The sequence below is a fragment of the Scyliorhinus torazame genome, chromosome 8 (assembly GCF_047496885.1).
Source record: "Scyliorhinus torazame isolate Kashiwa2021f chromosome 8, sScyTor2.1, whole genome shotgun sequence".
NCBI lineage: Eukaryota > Metazoa > Chordata > Chondrichthyes > Carcharhiniformes > Scyliorhinidae > Scyliorhinus > Scyliorhinus torazame.
Genome location: NC_092714.1, coordinates 118,550,688 through 118,568,625, shown reverse-complemented (window position 1 = coordinate 118,568,625; position 17,938 = coordinate 118,550,688). Strand labels below are relative to the sequence as shown.

Here is a 17,938-nt window from a genome sequence, read left to right as displayed (position 1 = left end):
AGAACTGGAAATAGGGTCAGATTTATACTGTTGTGGGGGGGGGGGGGGGGGGTGTGTGGAACAATGGGACTGATAGAGGGGCAGGGATAGGTGGAGACTGACAAATATGTCATGGACGGAAAGACAAAGGGAATATAAATGGGAATGATGAAGGCTAAGAAGGGTGCTGATCGTGGCACATAAAGAGATTAGAATGTGTAAATGGCATAACAAAGGTAAGCAGTGTGTCAAAGGACAACTAGGAACAGGCACCAGGTGGCCCACATATGGTGGGGAGGGGGCACAATGGTGAGGCAAAAACAGTTTGATGGAAGAAATGAAAATAAATTGATAGAAATAAAAATGGGGTGAAGGTGGAGGAGAGAGTTCACAGTCTGAAGTTGTAGAACTCAATGTTAAGTCTAGAAGGCTATAACGTGCCTAATTGGAAGATGAGGTGCTGATCCTTCAGTTTGCACTGGACTTCACTGGAACATTGCAGCAGGCCAAGATTGGAGAGCTGGACATGAGAGCACAGCGAGTTGAAATGGCAAACAACAGGCAGGTCTGGGCCTGCTGACGGATGGACCGAAGATGTTCTGCAAAGTGGTCACCCAGTCTCCAATGCAGTCTCTCCAATGTCGAGGACTATGGAGCCCTTCCTCTGTCTTGGTGCTTCATCTTCCTTCTTTAGAATTGCAAAAATAGTATTAACAGCAACATGCTGTATCTTAGTGCAGTTTCCCCTTAAGAAGGACGGATTGTTTTAAAGAACAGAAGGCTGACTGCATCATAGGCTGCCAGCACATTGCTGCTCAGATCCATGCTGAGCATTCCTGCAATCAGCAATGGGTAGAGACCATCCAACAGTGCAGGAGATTGACCCAAAGTTACGATCAAGTAAATTACATGTCAGCACCAAAATTGTCTGCTGCCTACCTCCATGGGAACTAGTGTGGACAGACCATGAATTGTATCATCTGCGCTTGAAAGATAGGCCAAACCCAATGTATAGCCTTTAATATTTTACTGTTTTCTTCTGTAATTTTGGACAATGCGCCAGTGATGAAAGGCTTTTTCGGATCAATAAACTCTGCGGAGTGTGCACGTTCTCCTCGTGTCTGCGTGTGTTTCCTCCGGGTGCTCCGATTTCCTCCCACAGTCCAAAGATGTGCAGGTTAGGTGGATTGGCCGTGCTAAATTTCCCTTTGTGTCCAAAAATGTTGGGTGGGGTTACTGGGTTACGGGGTTAGGGTGGAGGTGTAGGCTGAGGTAGGGTGCACACTCAATGGGCTGAATGGCCTACTTCTGCACTGTAAATTCTATGAAACATCTATGAAACTCCACAGAATATAGGTGTGGCACAGTGGCACAGTGGTTAGCACTGCTTTCTCACAGTGTCAGGGACCCGGGTTCATATTTCGGCCTTGGGTCACTGTCTGTGTGGAGTTTATACATTCTCCAGTGTCTGTGTTAGTTTCCTCCGGGTGCTCCGGCTCCCTCCCACAGTCCAAAGATGTGCAGGTTAGGTGGATTGGCCATGATCAATTGCTCCATAGTGTCCAGGGATGTGTAGGATAGGTTATGGGGTTACGGGGATAGGGTGGGGTGGACGGGGGAGTGAACATTGGGTGGAGTGCTCAGGCACAGAGTCGGCGCAGACTCGATGAGCTGAATAGGCTCCTTCTGCACTGTAAGGATTCCATGAATATGTAGCCCTGCAGCAAAATAAGAAAGCTTATGTTTCTTCTTTTTCTTGTCCCATGCCAACTAATAAAAGAAAATAAATTTCCTGTCAGATTAATCAAATCTATTTCAGTTTAAATTATTTCAGAGACATCTCTTTTCATCAAGTGGGGAATTTTCAAAAGCCTCAATGTCTGACTCTTAAACTTTCTGTTCACATTTTCATCCCATTGAGAACAAAACAAACTTGCCTCGACAGTTGAAAATCTTTACCTGGTGGGACAGATAGTACATTTTCAAAGATTATCCATTAAAAGGAAAGAGTACAATTCTTAAGGGCTCTCAACATGAATGTGCTTGATGAAAAATTCTTATTAATTCTATGCTTAGAAACTGCAAACTCCAACTTTCTAAAGTTAGAAACTTTCGCTTCCTGATTGCCTACGTCACCTCAATAGAAAATGAAGTTTAACACATGATGCAATTCAATTTTCCTCATACAAAACAATGTTTAAAAGATAGAATAGTTTTTAATTATATTCAAAGCAATCACAAGCTTCTTTACAATTAGCCTTGCAATATTTCATGTGTAATAGCCGATAAGTGAAGGCAATATTAATTAACAGAAAAAGAGGGCAGTCATCTTCCTTTTAAATGTTCATATCATCGTATAGCCCAATTGAAAATCCACTACTTCAGATTGACTAATAAGTTATTGCAGTCCCTATTGCACCCAATTGCTCCCTACAGCCCCTATTTCTCCCAATGTGGATCAAAATACATATTTTCATTATGCTTACTTACAGAAATGATCGAAGAAAAGAAAATGTTTTGCTCACCAAAAGGCTTCCACTGTGTCATTCAGGAGCAATCCTTTTGAGCAGATGACTGTTAGCGTGGGATTGGAGAAGTGTACTCAAGCCACAGAGGAACAAGGCAAATGAGATCAGCACACTGCGGCAATAAAATATCTTATCTGTGAATTTTACTAAAGAAGCAGGATGTTGTGAAATATGTTGGCACACCTAAAATTAGCCAAAATGCGACTGCAGGCACATGTGGCAAGCAGTGTCATAAGAAGTGATCTTAATAAAAACACAAAGTCATCAGCATTACTGGGAAGCAGAAGTAAAAAAAATCAAATTTGGACCAAGGTGTTCAACACAGCGACAACATTGACAACTGACAATGTGGAAAATTACCAAGGGATGTCGGCATGGGGCAGCATGGTGCACAGTGGTTAGCACTTCTGTCTGACAGCGCCAGGGACCCAGGTCCAAATCCGGCCTTGGGTGACTGTCTGTATGGAGTTTCCACTTTCTCCCTGCGTCTCGGTGGATTGTGCAGGCTAGGTGGATTGGCCATAATAAAATTGCCTCATAGTGTATAGGGATGTGATTAGGTGGGGTTACGGGGATAGGGTGGGGGAGTGGGCCAAGCTAGGGTACTCTTTCAGAGGGTCAGTGCAGACTCGATGGGCCAAATGGCCTCCCTCTGCACTGTAGGCATTCTGTGGTTCTATGGTTCTATATCGTGTCCCGAAATTGCAGGGAAAATAAAATCTGGTCAGTTACTGACCTTTCAGTCCACTCTTAGTCATCAACAGAGTAATGGTAGGTGTCATTAATATTGTATCAAGGTGCACCTATTCACCAATAAACTGCCCAGTTTAGATTTTGCCACGAACACTCAGTTCCATACCTCAGTGGAGCTTAATCCAACATCTCAGAAAGCAAGAAGAGTATTTTGCCCATGAAGTCGAGCCTACCAACTTTTCTAATAGGAATTCTTTCAAAGTAATAACTGCTCTTTTCACAGTCACTTTTATCTGGTATGACCATAAAATCATCTTATTCAGTAAATCAAAAAGATTAATCTTACAAGTGAGTTAAGAGTGACTGCCCTTGAAATGCAAGCAGTATTTGGCTGAATTTGGCCTCGAGGATCCCCAGTAATATTGAAATCCATTGAAGTAGGGAGGGTAAGTTCCCCATTGGCTGGAGTCATCCGGCCTAGAACAAAGGATGTGGTGTTGGAGACCGATCACTTCTGTCCAAGTACATTGCTGCAGAAGCTCCTCAGAGTAATGTCCTAGGTTCAACTTTCTTCAGCTGCTTCAATGACCCACCTCCATCATAAGGTCAGAACTGGGATCTTCACCGATGATTCCACATTGTTCTGTTTCATTCACAACTAGCAGGTACTCAAGTTGTCCATGCCTGCATGCAACAAGACCTGGACAATACAGGCTTTGGCTGGTAAGCAGCAGGTTACATTCACTTCACACACTACCATGCAATGGTCAACTGCAATAGAAGAGAACCCAATCAGCTCGACTTGACATTCAATGGCATTACCATCACTGAATTCCCCATCATCAATATTCTGGGGATCACGATTGACCAGAAACTTAATTGAACCAGCCATATAAATAAGAAGCAGGTCAGAGGCTGGGAATTCTGCGAAGAGTAACTTACTTCCTACACCCCAATGCTCATCCACATCTACTAGCACAAGTCAAGAGTGTGATGGAATATCCTCCACTTGCCTGAATCAGTACAACTCCAACAACATCCAAGAAGTTTGATATTATCCAGGACAAATCTTCCCCTTAGATTAACATCCCATCTGTTGTATTATGCTGCTTTGGACAACACAGGCTGCTACTTGATGCAGTCTTAACTAAAGGATGCTCCAGATTCTGAAATGAGTTCAACGTGTTTACTGAACTATTAACACAGTTCTCAAATGAGTTCGACTCTCTGCTAATCTAACTGTAGTAACTCAGTCTAACTGTACCAGCTTGCTCTAAGCCACGTGCTGGGATGTGATGCTGCTGATCAACCCTGTCTAACTCTCTAGATGTCTGTCTGTGAAAATAGGTAGGGTGTGAGTGCCTCATCCCTTTTATAGTGTTTATGTCATGCCCCCTTGTGGTGATGCCACCTCTGAGTGTCCTGACTGCCCATTGGTTGTGTCCTATTCTGAATGTTCATTGGTTGCATGTTTGCATATCATGACATCTCCCCCCCTTTTTTTTAGATGTATATACATGTAGGCCCTATATACATATAGGGCTGGTTTAGCACAGTGGGCTAAACAGCTGGCTTGTAATGCAGAACAAGGCAGCTGCGCGGGTTCAATTCCCGTACCGGCCTCCCCGAACAGGTGCCGGAATGTGGCGACTAGGCACTTTTCACAGTAACTTCATTGAAGCCTACTTGTGACAATAAGCGATTATTATTATTACATGTGAATGTTTCTGTCTAATGTGACTGACTGAGGAATACAGAACAGAGCAAACAAAACAAATGCTCATAAGTCCAGTCTCTGAGGCTTGCGTCTGATCCTCGTCGACTGCCGGAGAGGTGGTGGAGGGGATGACGGTGTCTTGACAGGCGAGTGGGAGACACGACTGGTGGCCTCATGGTTCGAGGTGTCTGGAGGTGGCAATTCGACATGTGGAAATGGAGAAGAAAGTGGTTGTGGGCAAGCCAAGCAACCTTTCGCAGTACCCTTCGATTCCTTTGCACAGTGGAGCCATCAGCCATACGTATGACATAGGATCTGGGTGTGGCCTGTCGAACAACGACAGCCGGAGCAGACCATCCACCATCCGGATCTTGATCCTGACCGTGTCTGCCGGGGATAGCACGTCCAGATCTGTGGCATGTGCCTCATAGCCCTGCTTCTGGCTGTCGCAAAGCTGCTGCATCTTCTGCAGCACCGGGAGGTGATCAAGGTTGGGCAAGTGTATGGCTGGAAGCATCGTCCGCAGGTCCCTGTTCGTCAGCAGTTGAGCTGACGACATGACAGTGGACAAGGGAGTCGCTCGGTACGCAAGTAGTGCAAGGTGTATGTCGGAAGCCGAGTCCGAGGCCTTGCGGATGAGCTGCTTAACGATGTGCACCCCTTTTTTCGACTTTGCCATTGGGCTGTGGATAGTGCGGACTGGAGGTGACATGGCAGAAATTGTAGCTCTTGGCAAACGTGGATCATTCTCGACTGTGGAAGCACGGGCCATTGTCGCTCATGACGGTGTACGGGATGCCATGCCGTGAGAATGTCTCTTTACATGCTTTGATGACGGTCTGTGAGGTGAGGTCTGGCAGCTTCAGCACCCCAGAATGGTTCGAAAAGTAATCAATGATTAAGATATAGTCGCGACCATTGGCGTGGAATAGGTCAATGCCAACCTTGGACCACGGAGAGGTCTCTAGGTCATGTGGTTGGAGCGTCTCCTTGCTCTGCGCTGGTTGGAACCTCTGACAGGTTTCGCAGTTCAGGACCATGTCGGTGATGTCCTGGTTGATGCCTGGCCAGTAGACAGCTTGCCGGGCCCTGCGTCTGCACCTTTCTACGCCCAGGTGTCCCTCATGAATCTGCCTCAGCACCATGCTCTGGAGACGAAGCGGGATGACTATCCTGTCCAGCTTGAGCAGGATGCCATCGATCCGCGTCAGGTCGTCCTTGATGTTGTAGAATTGAGGGCTTTGCCCTTTCTGCCAGCCATTGCTGAGGTTGTGGATGACTCGCTGCAACAGGGGGTCTTTGGCCATCTCTTCTTGGATGAGAACAATCTTCTCATCTGTTGCCGGGAGAGTGCTTGCACACAATTGTACCTGCAATTCAATGTGCTGGATGATCTCCAGTGGTTCACTGGGTGAGTTTATTGAGCGGGACAATGCATCGGTGATGATGAGCTCCTTGCCAGGTGTGTACACCAAATTGAAATCATACCTCCGGAGTTTGAACAGAATTCTCTGCAAACGAGGCGTCGTGTCGTTCCGGTCCTTTTGGATGATGTGGACCAGAGGCCTATGATCCGTCTCAACAGTAAATGTTGGCAAGCCATAGACATAATCATGAAATTTGAGGATGCCGGTGAGAAGATCCAGGATGACGTGTCGTCTCTTTAAAGCAACACCGCCCCAATGCCATCCTGACTCGCATCTGTGGATATCTTGGTCTCTCGGTCTGGGTCAAAGAATGCAAGAACGGGTGCAGTGGTGAGCTTGGCTTTCAGCTCCAGCCACTCTGTTCGGTGCTCCGCCTTCCATTCAAAGGCGGTTGGGTTTTTCACCAGGTTGCGTAGGGCCGTGGTGTGTGTGGCCAAATTTGGGATGAACTTTCCAAGGAAATTGACCATTCCCAGGAAGCGCAGTACTGCCTTCTTGTCCTTGGGGACTTTCATTGTCTCGATGGCTTTAATTTTGTCTGTGTCCGGGCGCACACCGTGTTGCAAAATCTGATCACCCAGGAACTTCAGCGTGGATGTCCCAAAACAGCACTTGGACCTGTTTAGCTTGAGGCCATGTTCAGGTGTGCATCGGAATACTTTCTTGAGTCACGACACATGTTCCTCTGGGGTTGTGAACCAGATTATGATATCGTCAACGTAGCCACGAACCTCTTCTATTCCCTCCATCATCTGTTCCATGATGCAATGGAAAATCTCTGATGCCGAGATGATGCCAAATGGCATTCGGTTGTAGCAGAATCTTCCAAAAGGCATGTTGAAGGTGCAGAGCCTTCTGCTGGATTCTTCAAGTTGGATTTGGCAAAATCCTTGGGATGTGTCCAATTTTGTGAAGAAGCGCGCGTGTGCCATCTCACTCATGATTTTTTCCCTCTTCGGGATGGGGTAATGTTCCTGCATAATGTTTTGGTTTAGATCCTTGGGGTCAATGCGGATGTGTAGGTGCCCCGAAGGCTTCTTTACGCACACCATCAAGCTGACCCAGTCGGTTGGTTCAGTGACCTTGGAGATGATGCCTTTTTGTTGTAGACTCGTGAGCTCTGCCTTCAGGCACTCTCTCAGTGGAGCAGGGACACGTCGTGGTGCGTGGACCACTGGCTTGGCATCAGGCCGCAGAAGAATCTTGTACTCATACGGCAGCGTGCCCATCCCGCTAAATACATCTGGGTGCTGCGTTAGGATGTCCTCGATGCTGGCCTGAAGATCCGAATGGGACAGCGTGGTGGTGTAGACCCTTTGAATGAGGTTCAGTTGCTTGCAGGCGTGCGCAGCTAGCAGGGACGCCCTGTCTGGTTTAACAATCTCGGAGCGTAAGCTTGCTTGTGTGTGTTGGCTCGACACCTGCAGATGGCAGGACCCCAGTGCTTCAATTGCGTTTCCATTGTAGTCCAGGAGTTTGCAGGCAGCTGGAAGGATTGTGGGGGGGCGTCTTGATTCTCTTGAAGTCCACCGACGAAATCAGGTTGGCGGAGGCACCTGTGTCCAGTTTGAACTGGATGGGGCAGTGGTTGACCTTCATCACTGCATGCCATTCATCCTCGGAATCCATGGCCAGAATTGATTGGACTCGTGATGTGTCCGGTGTGGCGTATTTGCACTTTGTAATAATGCCCACTCGGTAAGTGTTGACCAGGTATTCATCATCTAGATCCGTCGCACTGCCTGGATCAGAGTCATGCATTCGGTGTTGCAACTTCTGATGCGCCGCTGTCGGAATTGGGAGCGCTTGATCCTGACTGGTGGTGCAGATCTGCACAGGGCTGCATAGTGGTTTGGTTTCCCACAGTTTAAACAGTGTTTGCCTCTTGCAGGGCAGTTTTGTTTAAAATGGGAGGTGCCGCAGTTCGCACACATCATGACGTCGGCGCCATGACGCTCAGTGCGTCATTGCGCATGCGCGGTGCGGTTCTCAGACATCTGCACCTGCGCTGTGCGGTTTTCGGACACTTCATGTTCCCGACCACATTGCGCATGCATCGGGCCCTGGGAAGAGTGAACGAAATGGCTGCTTTCATCAATGTGGAGGCATGCATCCGGGAGATGGCCTGACCACTCTCCACCTCATGGGAGGCTTGTTTTTCACTTTCTGCCATTTTGTACTGTGAATAGCAATTTTTAGAGTGTTCATGCACAGTACACGTTTCAATCGCAACTGGCAGGGTCATGTGCTTGATTTTCACAAGTTGCTCTCGCAGAGGATCAGAGTGGACTCCACAAACGATTTGGTCTCTGATCATGCAGTCAGTGATATCACCGAAGTTGCAGGATTGCGCTAGCTAGATTAGTTAGATAGGAGTTGAAGGATTCGTCTTTACCTTGCATCCTCTGCTTGAAGATGCAGTGCTCGAAGATTTTGTTGGTGTCCACCTCGCAGCGGCTGTCAAATTTGTCCAGGATGGTTTGGTACTTTGTTTTGTCCTGTCCTTCAGAAAAGTGAAAGGAGCTGAAGATCTCTATCGCATGGTCACCCGCAGTGGTGAGTAGAAGAGCTATCTTCCGAGCATCGGTCGCGCCATTGAGGTTGGATGCTTCCACGTATAGGTGAAATTTCTGCTTGAATGATAGCCAGTTGGCACTAAGATTGCTGGTGGTCCTGAGCTGAGGAGGAGCCTGAATCTTGTCCATTGTGCCTGTATTCAGTAACTGGTTGTCACGGATCTTGCTGAGTTGAACTAAATAGATTGAACAGTCACTCCTGGTATCATGCTGTGTTGTGCTGCTTTGGATAACACAGGCTGCTACTTGATGCAGTCTTAACTAAAGTATGCTCCAGAGTCTGAAATGAGTTCAACGTGTTTATTGAACTATTAACACAGTTCTCAAATGAGTTTGACTCTCTGCTAATCTAATTGTAGTAACTCAGTCTAACTGTACCAGCTTGCTCTAAGTCACGTGCTGGGGTGTGATGCTGCTGATCAACTCTCTAGATGTCTGTCTGTGGAAAGAGGCAGGGTGAGAGTGCCTCATCCCTTTTATAGTGTTTATGTCATGCCCCCTTGTGGTGATGCCACCTCTGAGTGTCCTGACTGCCCATTGGTTGGGTCCTATTCTGAGTGTTCATTGGTTGCATGTTTGCATATCATGACACCATCCACCACCTTAAATCTTTACTTCCTCCACGACCTGGCACACTGTGGCAGCAGTGTACCATCTACAAAATGAATTGCAAGAACTCCCCAAGGTTCCTTCGACAACACCTTCTAAATTCAATTGGCCCCTACTACAGGACAGCATGGGAACACCATCATCTGCAAGTTCCTGTCCAGGCCACACACCATTCTGACTTGGAAATATATTGCCATTCCTTCACTGCTGCTGGGTCAATATCTGGAGCATCACCCCTCTCAACACTGTGGGTGTACCTACACCGTATGGACTGCAGTGGTTCTCACAGCAATTAGGGCTTGCCAGCAACAACCAAATCTCATGAATGATGAAAAGCAAATGACAGAATATAAGTAATGACTGATAATGTGAAGTCCTCGAACAGGTCATCATGCTAAAAGTTTTAAATAATGAAGGAAAATGGCTACGAAAACTTTACAAGAGAAATAATTCAAAATAATTCAAACTAATTTCTCAAGTAGGCCACCTGGCCCTTCAAGCCTACTCCGCCATTCAATGAGATCATGGCTGATCTTTTGTGGACTCGGCTCAACTTTCCCGCCTGAACAACATATTGCAAGAGGGCAAATTCTTTGCACAATGCTTCAAATAGTCAGACTCAGAGGGCATCAACATCCTGATTTTAGGCTTGTGCTGCAGTTAATGGCCCCACAAGAAAGTGAGGAACACACTTAACTTCACCTTCCTCCTAAAACCAGCAAATCTCTTCCTCATTTGCAGCCAGCCATGAAGGAGCTACATGAATGTGTGACAGTCAGTGCCCTCCCTCCATGCAATTTGTAGCTGTGTTAATTCTGAGAAGTGGCATTCAGCCCCCAGCAGCTTATGATGAGTGGCATGGTAGCACAGTGGTTAGCACTGTTGCTTCACAGCTCCAGGGTCCCAGTTTCGATTCCTGGCTTGGGTCACTGTCTGTGCGGAGTCTGCACGTTCTCCGCGCGTCTGCGTGGGTTTCCTCCAGGTTTCTCCGGTTTCCACCCACAAGTCCCAAAAGACGTACTGTTAGGTGAATTGGACATTCTGAATTCTCCTTCAGTGTACCCGAACAGGCGACGTAATGTGGCAACTAGGGGATTTTCACAGTAATTTCATTGCAGTGTTAATGTAAGCCTACTTGTGATGCTAATAAAGGTTATTATTATTGTAATTGAAAGCAAAAATCAGCATATTTTCCTTGCATCTTCAGCATACAATGATCTCATAGAATACCTTGCCTTAAAAATTCTCACTGGAACTGAAATCCAGTCTGTCCTTTTCTAATTAATAAACACGTGCCCAAAGAAGTGTTTGGAAGAGAAATGTTAAATAGCAAATGCCTCTCAAGAAAAAAAAAATTGTAAGCAGCGATCAATAAAATGGGCACGCAGAAAATAGTTTCTTCTGTAAACTCCAAAGAAAAATTTAGATATGAATAACATTAGAGATAAATAAAGTATTATTATCATAGTTTTGATTTAAAAGCATAAAATGATTAGGGAACCTAGAATGAATTTATTTACCTCGCCTATTACTTCTTTTATTTATGGTACTTATAAACTGAAGGGTAATTCTTGAGTATAGCGTTTTTGTTCTCCCTTTCTCTGTATTCCTCTTTCTCCCTCTGTGATGAATAGCACTTTTGCCGCAGAATTTGGTTTAAAATAAGGCATTAATACAAACAGCTTTTTAATTCAATGTGGAATAAAATGACTTCAGCTAAAGGTCAGGTAGAGGTTACCACCTGATGGAAGAAACTTGAAGCTGGTTTCAAAGGCTCATTAATGCAAACAAATACAAAGGCTGTTCTATGACAGACCATAAAATTCTTTGGATCACTCCCTGCACCTAATCGTATTCAAAACATAAGGACAGGGAATTCTCCAGATAAATAAATACACAAATCTTTCCCGAACTATACCTCTTGATACTTAGAATAACACCCTCACAAAATGTGTCTGTTTTGGTATCTAAAGAATATGACAACACTGAAAAAAGACAGGCCTCTATACGAGTCCCCTTTGCCAATATATCTTAAGACACCTGACATTTACACAGACACTTCGATCGTTAAAAGATGTATTAATGATAATACATCCAATTAGCCATTTGGCTGTAGGTAATTAACCAACAATAAGTGACAAGATAACAGATGCCATCCTTGACCGATAAGAGAATTTTATGTACATAAAAAGAGGAGCATTTTAGCAGAGAATTTCCTCTTCTCACTCCCCTGCAGGAGTTTTGGTCAAAGCTCTGTTCTTCAAGCTTGCCTCATCAGACAAAACCTCAGGTTTTGTAAGTATGTTTTTGTTTAACTTCTTAGAAATGTATTAAGAAATTGATAGGAGATACTTCAGGATTTTCCATGTTTCAGATATTCCATTCTATTGAGGGAGGTTAGTGTGTTAGCAGATAACATAGGACTGTTAACGATTTTATATTATTAACAGATAACTAAAGACTGTTAATCAATTTATATTTTTAATTCTGCAATTCTGTATGTATCTATTGGGAGTATTTTTACAATAAAAATACTTTGATTAAAATTATACTGTGTAAGAATTACTCTCAAAGTTTAAACTCCTAGACACTCTCTTAGGAAGCCTTAAATGGCGAGGACCCACGACGATAGAGGTAGCGATTTAGTTATGAGTGACGCACCTGAACTTTCCCCATAAAAAGTAACTGAAATCCTGTTTAACTGCCTGAGATCTGGAAAAGCATTCTCCCTTCGTGAGATCTCTTCTGAGTCTTGGCAGGAAAACAGGTTTCCCTCTTTTGGTGGGTTAACCTAGAGCCTAGGTTATTAATAAAGTATTATCAGGTCCGGAATAACCTAAATCCTTCACACCTCTCCACTCTGGTGAAGGTTGTAAATTCATTGTGTTTTGTATGATTATGGATAACATGATCCATTTCATCATATCATGAAAAATAAAACTGTGTCTATTTGTGGCTGACAGGGATTGTTAGGGTCCATTTGGGTCTGGCAGGTTTGTTGGAGTTTGTTAAATTCTGTTGGGTTTTGAATGGGTCTATTAGGGTCTGTTTCAGTCTGCCCTGATTTTCAGGGTCTGATGGCATCTAATAGGGTCTGTCAGTGGCAGTTCAGAGCACTGAAGGATTATTTGGGTCTGTTAGGATCTATCAGGGTCTGTTTTGGTCTGTTTGACCCTGTTAGAATCTGTTAATGTCTGTTGGGGTCTGTTTAGGTCTGCTACATTCTGCTTGGTCCTATTTTAGTATATGAGGCCGGGATTTTCATGCCCCCATCAGTGTTGGAACAGAGGTGGAAAGGCTTTGAAAATAGAGGGTGGATCCAACTCCAGGATTCCCACTCTCCCACTCTCGTCTCCGGCAATTTGTGGGATAAGGGTGTGGGTAGTTTTATTTATTCTTCTAACAGAATTCAGGTCATACTACTGGCTAGGCCAACATTTTCAGTGCCCATCCCTAATTAACCTTGCGAAGGTGGTGGCGAGCCACTTTCTTAAACCGCTGCAGTCCATGTGGTGTGGGTACACTTCCAGTGCTGTTTGGGAGGGTGGTCCAGGAATTTGACCCAGCGACAGTTTACAAACTGGTAGTGGGTGCCTCCAGGCTTGCTGGCTCCAATGCATGGTTGAGTATTTCCAACCACTGCAATTTTAATGGCGGAGAGCCAGCTTTTGCAGGAGATGTGGCTCACAGTTCCTCAGAGGAGCCAGAACCTTATGATAGATAAGTTTGAAATGTTTTTAGTTGTTGTTTGATAATGTGCTATTTCGGTAACAGTGACCACAATTCAGTAAGTTTTAAAGTACTGGTGGACAAGGATAAGAGTGGTCCTAGGATGAATGTGCTAAATTGGGGGAAGGCTAATTATAACAATATTAGGCGGGAACTGAAGAACCGAGATTGGGGGCGGATGTTTGAGGGTAAATCAACATCTGACATGTGGGAGGCTTTCAAGTGGCAGTTGAAAGGAATTCAGGACCGGCATGTTCCTGTGAGGAAGAAGGATAAATACGGCAATTTTCGGGAACCTTGGATGACGAGAGATATTGTAGGCCTTGTCAAAAAGAAAAAGGAGGCATTTGTCAGGGCTAAAAGGCTGGGAACAGACGAAGCCTGCGTGGAATATAAGGAAAGTAGGAAGGAACTTAAGCAGGAAGTCAGGAGGGCTAGAAGGGGTCACCAAAAGTCATTGGCAAATAGGGTTAAGGAACATCCCAAGGCTTTTTACACGTACATAAAAAGCAAGAGGGTAGCCAGGGAAAGGGTTGGCCCACTGAAGGATAGGCAAGGGAATCTATGTGTGGAGCCAGAGGAAATGGGCGAGGTACTAAATGAATACTTTGCATCAGTATTCACCAAAGAGAAGGAATTGGTAGATGTTGAGTCTGGAGAAGGGGGTGTAGATAGCCTGGGTCACATTGAGATCCAAAAAGACGAGGTGTTGGGTGTCTTAAAAAATATTAAGGTAGATAAGTCCCCAGGGCCTGATGGGATCTACCCCAGAATACTGAAGGAGGCTGGAGAGGAAATTGCTGAGGCCTTGACAGAAATCTTTGGATCCTCGGTGTCTTCAGGGGATGTCCCGGAGGACTGGAGAATAGCCAATGTTGTTCCTCTGTTTAAGAAGGGTAGCAAGGATAATCCCGGGAACTACAGGCCGGTGAGCCTTACTTCAGTGGTAGGGAAATTACTGGAGAGAATTCCTTGAGACAGGATCTACTCCCATTTGGAAGAAAATGGACGTATTAGTGAGAGGCAGCACGGTTTTGTGAAGGGAAGGTCGTGTCTCACTAACTTGATAGAGTTTTTCGAGGAGGTCACTAAGATGATTGATGCAGGTAGGGCAGTGGATGTTGTCTATATGGACTTCAGTAAGGCCTTTGACAAGGTCCCTCATGGTAGACTAGTACAAAAGGTGAAGTCACACGGGATCAGGGGTGAGCTGGCAAGGTGGATACAGAACTGGCTAGGTCATAGAAGGCAGAGAGTAGCAATGGAAGGATGCTTTTCTAATTGGAGGACTGTGACCAGTGGTGTTCCACTGGGATCAGTGCTGGGACCTTTGCTCTTTGTAGTATATATAAATGATTTGGAGGAAAATGTAACTGGTCTGATTAGTAAGTTTGCAGACGACACAAAGGTTGGTGGAATTGCGGATAGCGATGAGGACTGTCGGAGGATACAGCAGGATTTAGATTGTTTGGAGACTTGGGCGGAGAGATGGCAGATGGAGTTTAATCCGGACAAATGTGAGGTAATGCATTTTGGAAGGTCTAATGCAGGTAGGGAATATACAGTAGAACCCTCAAGAGTATTGAAAGTCAAAGAGATCTAGGAGTACAGGTCCACAGGTCATTGAAAGGGGCAACACAGGTGGAGAAGGTAGTCAAGAAGGCATATGGCATGCTTGCCTTCATTGGCCGGGGCATTGAGTATAAGAATTGGCAAGTCATGTTGCAGCTGTATAGAATCTTAGTTAGGCCACACTTGGAGTATAGTGTTCAATTCTGGTCGCCACACTACCAGAAGAATGTGGAGGCTTTAGAGAGGGTGCAGAAGAGATTTACCAGAATGTTGCCTGGTATGGAGGGCATTAGCTATGAGGAGCGGTTGAATAAACTCGGTTTGTTCTCACTGGAACGAAGGAGGTTGAGGGGAGACCTGATAGAGGTATACAAAATTATGAGGGGCATAGACAGAGTGGATAGTCAGAGGCTTTTCCCCAGGGTAGAGGGGTCAATTACTAGGGGGCATAGGTTTAAGGTGAGAGGGGCAAGGTTTAGAGTAGATGTACGAGGCAAGTTTTTTACGCAGAGGGTAGTGGGTGCCTGGAACTCGCTACCGGAGGAGGTGGTGGAAGCAGGGACAATAGTGACATTTAAGGGGCATCTTGACAAATACATGAATAGGATGGGAATAGAGGGATACGGACCCAGGAAGTGTAGAAGATTGTAGTTTAGTCGGGCAGCATGGTTGGCACGGGCTTGGAGGACCAAAGGGCCTGTTCCTGTGCTGTACATTTCTTTGTTCTTTGTTCTTTATTTGTTTTTAGTTGTTGTTTGATAATATGCTATTTATGAAAGAATTTAAGTATGTCCTTAAGCATTTATATGGCTCAAAGTATGCTTTCAATGCATTGATTGATCATGGGCTCTGCCTTTAAGAGGTAAAAACAATTAAGTTGCTGCTGTGTTAGGGTTCAGATTTAGTAGAATCCAATGAATAAAGTCCTCTTCTGCATTCTACAGCACTGAAAATCAGATGTGAAGGTATATAGAAGACACTTTAGCTTTATTTTCAAATTGATTCAATGACCTGACATCTGCTGAGTCTTTGGAGCATTCTTCCAGTATCCACCAGGTGCAGCCTCAATGAACTGTATCATAACACTGGCAAGTATTTGAAAGGCCGATGAAACAAAAAAAAACAGGCATTCAACATTTCCTTTGAAGAAATACCCCTTTACAGTCTCAATAAACTGCTAATCAAACAGGGCCATTGAAAGTCCCATTTAATCCACTTCACACTTCTTTATCCAGTTTAAATAAACATGTAAACATTGGAAAACCACTTCAAGGAAAGATAATTACAATCTCATAAAACTGTCAATCAAACAAAGCTAGCAATTCTTGTTTCGATTATGTAAGCAACCACTGACAAATGGCAACCTGTTCCGCCTGCTTCTGTGGACACAATTTTTAAATTGTCTCATTCCTGTTGTGGGTGCATATTGCAATGCTTTGTTTAATCAACAGTTTTATGACATTATAATAACTTTAATCTGTCTCCGGCACTTAAAAGCATTTCTCACATTAAAAGTTTACAAATTCTGACAGGTGGGGCTGACAGTATACATATTCCCGTGTTTCGAATAAAAAATAATTAGTGATAAATATTAAGTAAAAATAACGGGTTAAGACTCCAATTAACTACTGCTGCAGTCCACATAAGTACACCCAAAGTGCTGTTTGGAAGGGAGCTCTACAATTTTAACCCAGTGGCAGTTAAGGAATAGTGATATCGGGTGGAATCTTACCAAAAAGCGTCAGTTCCAGTGAGAAAAATGGTGCAAACCGGCAGGATATCTCACAGAATTTTAAAAAAAAACTTTTCATTGGATTCATGATTATTTACAATAATATATGTTGTGTATAATGCACAGTAGTGCTAATATAGATATACAGCTAAACAGAAAAGAGAAAAGATGGATGAAAAAAACGGCCTACAAACTTAGTGGATGGGATTCTCCGTTGGCCGACACCAAAATCAGGAAACACGATTCGGCAGAAAATCGGTCTTGACGCTGCAATCGTGGTCGGCGCCTGGTTCAGCCAAATCACAATTTCCCGGTGCCTCGACAGCAGCGTCAATGCGCTTCAGTCCGCACGCACAGTAAATGCCGTTTGCATATCATTAGCGGGCCTGACAGGTATTCTCCAGGGCCTCCATGGTTCTCCGCCTCTGTCGGGGGGAATTTCCGACAGCGAGGTTAACTTGTACTTTTAAAAATCAGGAAGCAGGCGCTGTGGCTAATGAGGTAGAGAGAGGAGGTGGAACATGCAGAGGCGTGAATGTGGACTGCCGGTCCTGGCTGTGGAGGGGGAGGGGGGCCTGTAAGGATCGGGGGTAGCAGAGGGTGACAGGACGGGTCGTGAAGCCAGGGTAACCCCCCATGGAACCGAGGTGTCCAGGCACGAATTGTACTGCCACGGCCTGCAAGGCAGCCACCTTTCCGCACAATCCACTGATCACCCACCTTGGCTCTGCAGAGTGAAACCAGCCGTAGGAGTACCCCACCCCCCACCCCGTACCCCATCCCCATCCTCACCCCAGCCCTCACTATCCACCCCACCACCCCCGCATTCCACCCACCACCCTGCACCACACCCTCCGCTATACCACCTCCCCTAAATGGCCGGCACCCACCCCAGCGCATCACGTGACCCACCCAAGGGCAACAACCACAGTAGCCCCTAATGGTGTGCGCGGACGGGAACCGCGGAGCGTGCCACTGGCAAGGACAGCGACAGCCGATGGTACACCTGGCAGCAGGGATGGGCATTCAAGTTCAGAGGCCCCCGCGGTGCCGGGCACGGACACAGACACAGCCAGGGGTGCAGAAATGGGGGAGGGAGACATTCAGGGGCAGGGTTCGCAGTGCCAACTGGGGCCACCCTGTAGCCTGTTGGACCTGGTTGGGCATGGGGGTACGCACCATGCTAACATGTCAGCCTTGGCCTTCCTCCTAATTGCTGCAGCCCTGGGGGATGCACTGAGGCTATACGAGCTAGAGCTGTTTGAGGAAGATGCATTTGTGGTTCTTGCAGGTGGGGGGGCGTGATGGACATTGCATTCAGTTCAGTGTGGCAGTTGTTTCCACCTTCTCAATGTGGCCACCACCACTGGGCGTCT

The 17,938-nt window shown here is 45.6% G+C and overlaps 1 protein-coding gene across 1 annotated transcript in view; it reads right to left on the bottom strand.

Moving 5' to 3' along the window:
• The window catches only part of LOC140428074 (toll-like receptor 8), a 33,367-nt gene extending 30,791 nt beyond the window's left edge, over positions 1-2,576 (bottom strand). The window contains exon 1 of the mRNA XM_072514090.1: positions 2,505-2,576. The gene's annotated coding sequence lies outside the window, so the exon portion shown is untranslated. The remainder of the gene's footprint in view (positions 1-2,504) is intronic.
• Between the last annotated feature and the right edge of the window lie 15,362 nt (positions 2,577-17,938).